The following is an 8,839-nucleotide window of genomic DNA, read 5'->3' on the forward strand; positions in this document are numbered from 1 at the left end:
AATCCACATTTTACTATATTTTAGCCTAGTTTTTGTTAGTAAATAAGGAGTTAAATAGTAAATAAACTTGAAAATACCATAAAAATTGTATTAATATTCATAATTGTGTAAATAGTTTAGAATTTTAGATTTTATTCCAATTCTGGACAATTTTGCTTAAAAAGACTGAATTTTTGTGCAAAAGCTTGAGCTAAGACCTTGAAGTTGATATTCAAGTGAAGAAAGTTGATGAATTGGGCTTAAAAGATCAAGAATCAAGTGTTATGTATTGAGCGTAGACACTTTGGGTGCATAGAGTTAACACTTTGAAGAAGAAAATCCATGAAGAGCAAGTGAGTAGCAACTCTAAATGGTTAGAGTGAATACTTCAACAGCAGAAATTTTGATGACCTTGCGCGTGTTCACTCCAAGCATTCCGAGTGATAACGCCCATGGCTAATTTGCCTAGGAACCCTGCATGTTAACAATTTAAGTGCTGAGAGTGTCTACGCACAGCTGCGTGTTAACACTCTAAGTGTTGAGAGTGTTAACGCAAAAGTAACAAAATTTTGAAAATCACTTATAAGTGTCGACTTTAGACGATTTGAGTTCCTAATTCAGTTATAGAAGCTTCTAGAAGACCTTTCATGCTATAATCTTCATATATTAATGTGTGGAAGTGGAAAAGGCGGGAAAAACACTATAAATAGAAGTTGAGAGTTCAGATTTGGAAATCTTTTGCCATTTTTGGTTTTCCTTTCATTTCTACACCTTAGGAAAGTTAGAGAGGAAGATTGGGTGCGACTTCCAAGCTCTGGACCTTGAGGAATCAGGCTGGAGATTGGATTTATGAAAAAATTATGTAACTCCTCTTCTTCTACTCTTTCTTTCTCTTTTTCTTTTAGGAACATGTTCTGATTTCTTTTTGTTAGGGATCTATGGATCCAGATTTGATATTGTGATGTAATTTTGGATTTGGACCTTGAGGTTTTGATTGAATTGAGTATGTGATTCTGTTCTTAATGCAGTTGTGAACTAATCCTTCATTAAATTGAACCTAGAGGAATCTTCATCAATGGAAATTGAGTTTATTTCTCAGATCTGAATCATATGCCTAGTTTATTGAGATCTTAGGAATAAGTATCATAATCTAGTAATCCTATAATTTCCAGAACTTAATGCAACATTTGATTGAATTTCACCTAAGGAATTAGGGAGGTTTAATTAGGTATTAGAATCAATGAGGCAAGGAATTGTCCTTTAGTTAAAGAAGTGAAATTGATTATCAATCAATTAGAATTCTTAAGAGTCCAGAATATGATTACATTGTAATTGAAAGTCTGGTGAAGTGATTCGTAACTATTTTTCACATAGCATTTTAATACAAAATTCGTATTTCTATTTTGCTGTATTTTTCAGATTTCTGCACTTTATTGCTTTTGTTTGTTAAATGATTCAAAACACTGCAAATTCGTTGGGTTCAACTAGTTATTGATTTGTGAAGTCGTAATTGATAGAACTAATCCCTGAGGATGATACTTGAGACTCACATTGATTTCCAAATTTTATTACTTATTACAACTACCTAGTACACTTGCTAGTTAGTTCTCCAATTTTGTCATAGGTATGTTTGAAATTGATCAAGAAATAGGTTAGAAATGCGTGATGCAGGGGCATTCTCGCTGTAGCGAGAAGGCCCTAGGTGTAAGGCATAAATCTGTTGCGTTCTTGCTGCAACGAGAGTCTCTTCACTGTAGCGAGAGGGCAACAAAGAAAGGTGTATTTTTGGGTGGAGTCTCGCTGTAGCGAGAGGTGATGAACGATAGATTGCATAAAGATTTGTCGCCAATCCTCATCAAAATATGCAAAAATTTATGTAGTCTAGGATACAAGTCTAGGTTGTCTCCAATGACTTTGGTTGAGAATATGCATCAAACATGTTATAAACATTCACTCTGAAAGCAATTAAATGAGGGGTTTTGTGTGATTCCAAATTCAATATAAAGAGCAAGAAACAAAATTATATAGTTCAATCAATAAGATGCAGCAATCCCTAGTTTATTCACTTGACTCTATCCCTATTCCTCTCAACATTTAGCACTCTTCCTTCTCCTCCTAAAATTAGGTTAATTTAATAAGTGAAAATCAACTTTATATTTCCATATGAATTAAGCAATTCAATGGACTCCAATCTCTTTCCCAAAATTACGCAACCTTAGAAATAAACCTAGAATTAAACAATTCAAGTTTAGAATCTCATTAAAAATGAATTAGGGTTCATTAAGCAATGTCCCCCAAATTTAACCATTAATTCAATTCAAGAGATTAGGAAGAAGAAATTCGTGGAAGAAAAGGAATTATATTAACATTCAAAACCCAGGAATTCAAAAATCTAATGAACTCAATAGGGTTTACACAAGGTTTAACCCTCCATGAGGATAGGTCTTACAATTACAAAGTAAAAGTGAAGAGAAATCAATAACATCAATGTAAAAATCAAAGAGAAGTGAAGAAAAAATGAAAATCAAACCCTAGGTTGGATCCTTGGTTGTCACCCAAGGCTTACCTAACCTTTGCAAGTGTTTCCAAAATGGCAAAAATCTAAAAGTGTAAAAAGCTTTCTAACCTTAATTTCCAAAAACCTATTTATAGTGAAGTGGGCATCGTCTATAGTAGCTACTATCATAAGTGATAGTAGCTACGCGCAGCCTCCCAAAATTGTCATTCCTCTTTGAAGTTGTCACTATGGCAGGTGATAATGGGTACCCGCAGTGTGCGTAGCTACTATGGTGAGTGAAAGTAACTACACACAGGCCTGCGTTAGTTTGGCTCTTGTTGTAGTTGTTACTATCACTTCTGATAGTGACTACGCGTAGGTCTATTGCAGTTTGGGCTCTCTGGACAAGTGGTCACTTTGATCTGCCTTCTAGATCTAGCTTGCTGTAGTGTCCACTATCACTCCTGCAAGTGATCACTTTCACCTTAAATTTTCTCAAAGGCTAAAAATCCATGGAATAAATCCCTGCACAATTATTCAAATGATCAAAATTTGAAATTATATCTATATAAATTAAACAAAAATTAAGAAACCTATTATATTTGACCTAAATGAAATTTTCATCTTATTTACACTTTCTAAGTTTGCTTTTTTACTAAACAACACTAAAAAAGGCTAGTAAAAATTCAATAAAATATGGATTCATCACAACCCCAAACTTAAACTTTTGCTTATCCTCAAGCAAATCAAAACTCAAGAAAATTTGAATGTAAAGTATTGGATTTATCCAATAATTTTTATCAAAAATTTTCATTCCAATATTAGAATCTAATTGGCACTTCCAATATTTCCAAAATCATGGATTCATTCAACAAAGAAATTACACTCAGATCAATTATTTTCATGCAAAGTCTCACTAAAGAAAAAATCTAGCAAGGTTTCATGCAATCCACATAATATAAAGAGATTATCTAGTTCATAAGATGGTGTTTCACTCTTCGCTGATCAATAATTCAGGCTAAGTGTTTCTCCTTGATTCATGCATTTTGCCTCACCTTACCATATGCTTGCGCATATTCTCAATCTCTTTTCCCTTGATACAATGAACCACCTATCATGAGGGCTTTGATGGTCACAAATGGGGTTAGGTTAGCGATGAATCCCCATTTTATTGGTTTTCTACTTGTCATTTTAATGTTTCTTAATAGAAAAAGTAAACTTAGGAAGTGTAAATAACATAAAAATATCATTTTGGTCTAATATCATAGGTTTCTTAATTTTTGGTTAATTTACATTGATTTACATAGATATAGTTTGCAATTTTGATCATTTGAATAATTGTGCAGGAATTTCTAGACTTTTTCCATGGATTTTCAGCATTTGAGAAAGTTTGATATGAAAGTGATCACTTTGGATTCCATAGTGAACACTACAGCAAGCTACATCCAGAAGGGCAGACTAAAGTGATCACTATGAACCCATAGTAACAACTACAGAGACCCATTTTGAAGAAGTGTTGCGCGTGCTTACTTTGGAACTAGTAGACACTCTGGAGCAACCAAAGTTATCACTCTGATACTAAAGTGACAACTCTAGAGAGGCCAAAAGCTTATGACTTGCGCGTGGCTACTATGAGGCGAGCGTAACTACTATGAAACACTGCGCGTTATCACTATGATGCCAAAGTGATAACTTCAGAGAGGCCCAAATCACAGGACTTGCGCGTAACCACTATGGAGTGATAGTAACTATAGTAACTACTATGGAGTGATAGTAACTACTATGGAGCACTGCGCGCTATCACTATGAAACCGTAGTAGTTACTTTGAGCGAAAATTTCTGCACTATAAATAGGATTTGAGAGATTAGGGTACGAAGCTTTTTACATAACTTTAGATTCTTTTGCCACTTGAGAGCACTTTGCAGAGCTTAGGATCCTTGGGTGACAGCCAAGGCCAATCTTAGGGTTTGATTTATAATTTCTCTTCATTTTCCTTTAATTCTTGCATTAATGATGTTGATTTCCCTTTGTTTTCACCTTGACTTTGTAAGACCCATCCTTATGGAGGGATAAACTTTCTTGTAATCCTTAGTGAGTTCATGGATTCTTGAATTCCTGGGTATGAATGTCTATATAATTCCCTTTTCTTCATGAATTTACATTTTCCAACTCTTTGAATTGAATTAATGGTTGAATGAGGGGGACATTACTTAATTAACCCTAATTTGTTTTAATAAAATTCTTAACTTAGTTTGCTTAATCCTAAGTTAATTTCTAAGGTTGCGTAATCTTGGAGAAAAGAGTTGGAGCCCATGTAAATTGCTTAATTTGTATGGGACTTTAAGGTTAATTCTTGCTTTTTGAGTTACCCTAATTCAGAGGAAGAACAAAAGTATTGAATCTTGAGAGGAATAGGGATAGAATTACATGTACAAACTAGGGATTGCACATTTCATTGATTGGATTCATTAATTTCATCACTTGTCTTTACATTAAAATTGGAATTACACAAAACTCCCTTGTTTTAATTGCTTTTATAGTAAATATTTACGACATGTTCAGTGTATGTTACAAGCAAAAGTCATTGGAGACAACCTAGGCTTGCATCCTAGATACTACAAACTTTTTCTACATATTTTGATGAAGGTTAACAACAAATCTTTATGCAAACAAGAAAATTTCCGTTCATCAGTTAGGTTCAACTTTGATCAAGGAAGGTCAAAAGCTTAAGTAGGTTTTTAAGAGAAGGGAATTCCTTTGAGTGAATAAGTACAATAACTAGAATGGAATGCATTAAATGATGCAATTTAAGAGGTTCAAGCATTCTTTCACCATATTTTTCATTATTTTGCCTTATGTGGAAATACTTTTTCTATCAAAATGCCTTGCTCTATTTTTCTTTTTCTTTTTCTTTCACTTCTATTCATTCATTTTTGTGATTTATTGGACTATGGCGATCATTCTTTTCTTCAAATTCAAGCATTTTTTTTACATTTAATATTGACATGTATGATGCTCACCATCTCAAACTTAAGAGCTTGCTTGTCCTCAAGCAACTATAGTCGTAATCAGCACCCTAAACGTAGTTTCTTGCACTCACTCTTAATACAACTCAAAAGAAATATCTCTCTTAAGGTGAGAAAATATTATGGCAAACTAAATTTGGCAAAAGAAGGAAATGTGGAACAAGGAAATTAGACGCAAGGGTGTTCTAAGGTGGGTGGCTATGTGCAAAGAAGGCCTCAATCATCTTGATGAAAATTTGCACAATGCATATTCAATTAAGAAACATGGCAAGTTCTAGAGGATAGATGCAAAAATACATGTAATAGTGCACACAGAAAAGAAGTCAAAGGCTCAATTCTCTACCATGGTAAAAGGTGATAATTACTTGGCAACATGTGAGTACAATTGACCTTACAAGAAAATATGTTCAATATGGTGAGAATGGTAATTAAGTACAAAATAGAGAATGATTGTAAGTTGAATGGAAAGTGCAATTATACTATGAAATTGTAATTACAAAACTAGACTAAATTAAAAAGAAAAGAATATTATAAATATTTTTGTATTTTTATCTATTATTGTGTAAGGAAATTAGACCAAACACATATGAAACAGAGGCAAAGAGATCACCCCCCTTTCATAGAAGATGGATTCATAATTTAGTGGTAATTTCATGCTCCTCTTGATGGAACTCAGGGCATTCTTTGCACAATATATACAGAAGAATTTAGTACAAAGAGGAAATATAAAGGTGGAGCGAATGAGATATATATATATATATATATATATATATATATATATAAATATGGAAACATCCTAAAGTGTTCAAGGTAAAAGCAATAATGTATAAGTAAAGCAAGGAAGATAAAAGTGATAATGTGCGATAATTACATGGAAATATGATAAGTCTGTAATTAGGCCCTCTTTTACAACCCATATATTCATATTTGACCTTTATTTTATTTGGGTTTTACACTAATTTATATATTAATTGTGTAGTTTGGTATAAAGAGGCTGCAAGTGGATTTTGGGTGCATTTTGAACCCAAATTGATGGAAGATTAGAGCTTCGCAGTAGTCAACACGCCCAGACCCTTTCAACAAGCACAGGGTTTTTCGAGCCCATGTACAGTCGTGCATAAGGCCTTGCACTTGCACGACCGTGCTCATCTGCTGGAAGCCCAATTATGAAGAGTCATTAGGGTTTTCAAACCCTATTAAAAGGAAGACCTCAGGCATCGTAGGGCACACTATTTTTATCTTGGCTTTTGCTCTAGAATACATCTCATCTCGTCTCTCTTGCACGAGATCGTTAGCACATGTTTGGCGAGACTTGGAGCTTCAAGCGATCGTACTTGAAGACCGGGAACACATCTTATACTCTAGTTTGCTATTTCTTTTGATTATGGCTTTGTTTATGATTGTTTTAGTTCATTTCTTTAGCATGAGTAACTAAGTCCATAGCTAGGGCTATGAAACTATTGTTCATGAATTTATGGAATTTTGATGTTTGAATCTAAATTTGATTTCTATTTTGTGATTAAATTTTATCCTGTTGTGCTTCTTTCTTAATCCTAATTAATTATATCGTCAGGCGACCGTACCTCGGTTAATTAATAGATCTCTAGGGTAAAACGAGACAAAGGATTAGGTGGACCAAACCAATCTTTCTCTTCTAATCGTTATTAAATTAACAAGTTCATAGGTTCTTTAAGCTTTCTTAAATTGATGTCTTGCATGACCATTGGGGATGTTGATTTAGAGAAAAGAATATTAATATTGCATGACCATTGGTTCTTAATAGTATTCATATAAATGATTGGTAATCACAAGGAAATCGAATTTAGAGTTATATAGAACAATAACATAAAGGATTGAATGACAAAACTCATATGCCTTAGGTTCCTCTCCGATAAGTTTAACCAAGACGAGCATTGTATTCCCTGTCCTTAGTTTTATAATTAATTTTATAAATTCTTGTTTTAATTAATCTCATATATTTGAAGCTTAAACAATTAAATTAAGAAATTCTTAGTAATTGGAAAACAATCCTTGTGGGACGATATTTCGGGAACTTTATTTGGGAACCCTTTATTACTTCTCGATGGGTACACTTGTCTTCCGAACAAGTTTTTGGCGCCGTTGCCTAGGATTGCTTTTTCAATATTAAGAAAATCTCAAATTTAATTGATTTGAGCAATTTGTGTTTACTTTATTTTAATTCTATTTTGTTTATTATTAAAAAAAATTATAATTTTTGTTTTTATTTTATTTTAATTTTTTTTCACAATTTCTTTTAATGTATGTTCACTCGTTTTTAAGTTCTCTACAACTTGTTTATTTGATCTGGAGATTGAAAGAACAGTTCGTATATAAAGAAAAGAAGTGAGAGCACAAACAATGGTAGAGGGAAGAAAATCGATTCAAGATTACATGACACCTACTGCTAGAGGCACTTCTGGAAGCATTACGGCCCCTAATATGGAGGCAAACAATTTTGAATTGAAACCAGCACTCATAACCATGGTCCAGAACTCCATATAGTTTGGAGGCATGCCTAATGAAGACCCCAATCTCCATCTGACAAAGTTCCTTCAATTGACAAATACCATCAAATACAATGGAGTCTCCCACGATGCTATTTGACTTCGTCTTTTCCCGTTCTCGGTATCTGAAAAGGTGAATGCTTGGTTCGCTTCACTTCTAACCAACTCCATCACAACTTAGGAAGACCTCACTCAACAATTCTTAAGAAAATACTTTCCTCCATCAAGATCCTCAAAACTTATGACGAAGATATGTTGCTTCCAACAATATGAAGGAGAATCCTTGTTCGAGGCATGGGAGCGGTTTGGAGAGCTTTTGAGGAGATGTCCTCATCATGATTTTTCGACATGGAGACAGGTGCAAATCTTTTACAGTGGCCTATCAATCACCACCAGGGCTACAATTAATGCCGCAGCAGAAAGGTCTCTCATAAGAAAAGATCCAGATGATGCATACAAGCTAATAGATGAGATGGCATATTCTAGCTTTTAGTGGCACACCGCTGACTCTTACGACATCAAGAGGAAAGAGACCGTCCCAGTCTACCTAGCAGCGAGCAGCAGCCCACTAATGAACCAAATGGCAGCCCTTGCAAAGCAACTAGAATCTTTAATGAAGGCTCAAGACCAACCTGTAAGAGCTCCTGTAAGCCTAGAATCTAAGCAAGAGGAGGCAAATTTCATGGGCAATCACAATTCTGGGTGGAGAAGTAATCCTTCTAACTCTTGAGGGAATGACTTTGGAAGCCAAAATTCAAATGTTTATCGCCTTCCCCATATGCAAAATCAAGGAGCAAGACCAGAAGGGAAA

The 8,839-nt window shown here is 34.3% G+C and overlaps 1 non-coding gene across 1 annotated transcript; it reads right to left on the reverse strand.

Moving 5' to 3' along the window:
- Positions 1–8,263: 8,263 nt before the first annotated feature.
- On the reverse strand, positions 8,264–8,370 carry LOC113856763. Its single transcript, XR_003502996.1, has one exon. It is a non-coding gene; the product is annotated as a small nucleolar RNA R71 (small nucleolar RNA).
- Positions 8,371–8,839: the final 469 nt, after the last annotated feature.

This window comes from Abrus precatorius, unplaced genomic scaffold, assembly GCF_003935025.1.
Source record: "Abrus precatorius isolate BTA unplaced genomic scaffold, Abrus_2018 Scaffold11, whole genome shotgun sequence".
In the NCBI taxonomy this organism is placed as follows: Eukaryota; Viridiplantae; Streptophyta; class Magnoliopsida; order Fabales; family Fabaceae; genus Abrus; species Abrus precatorius.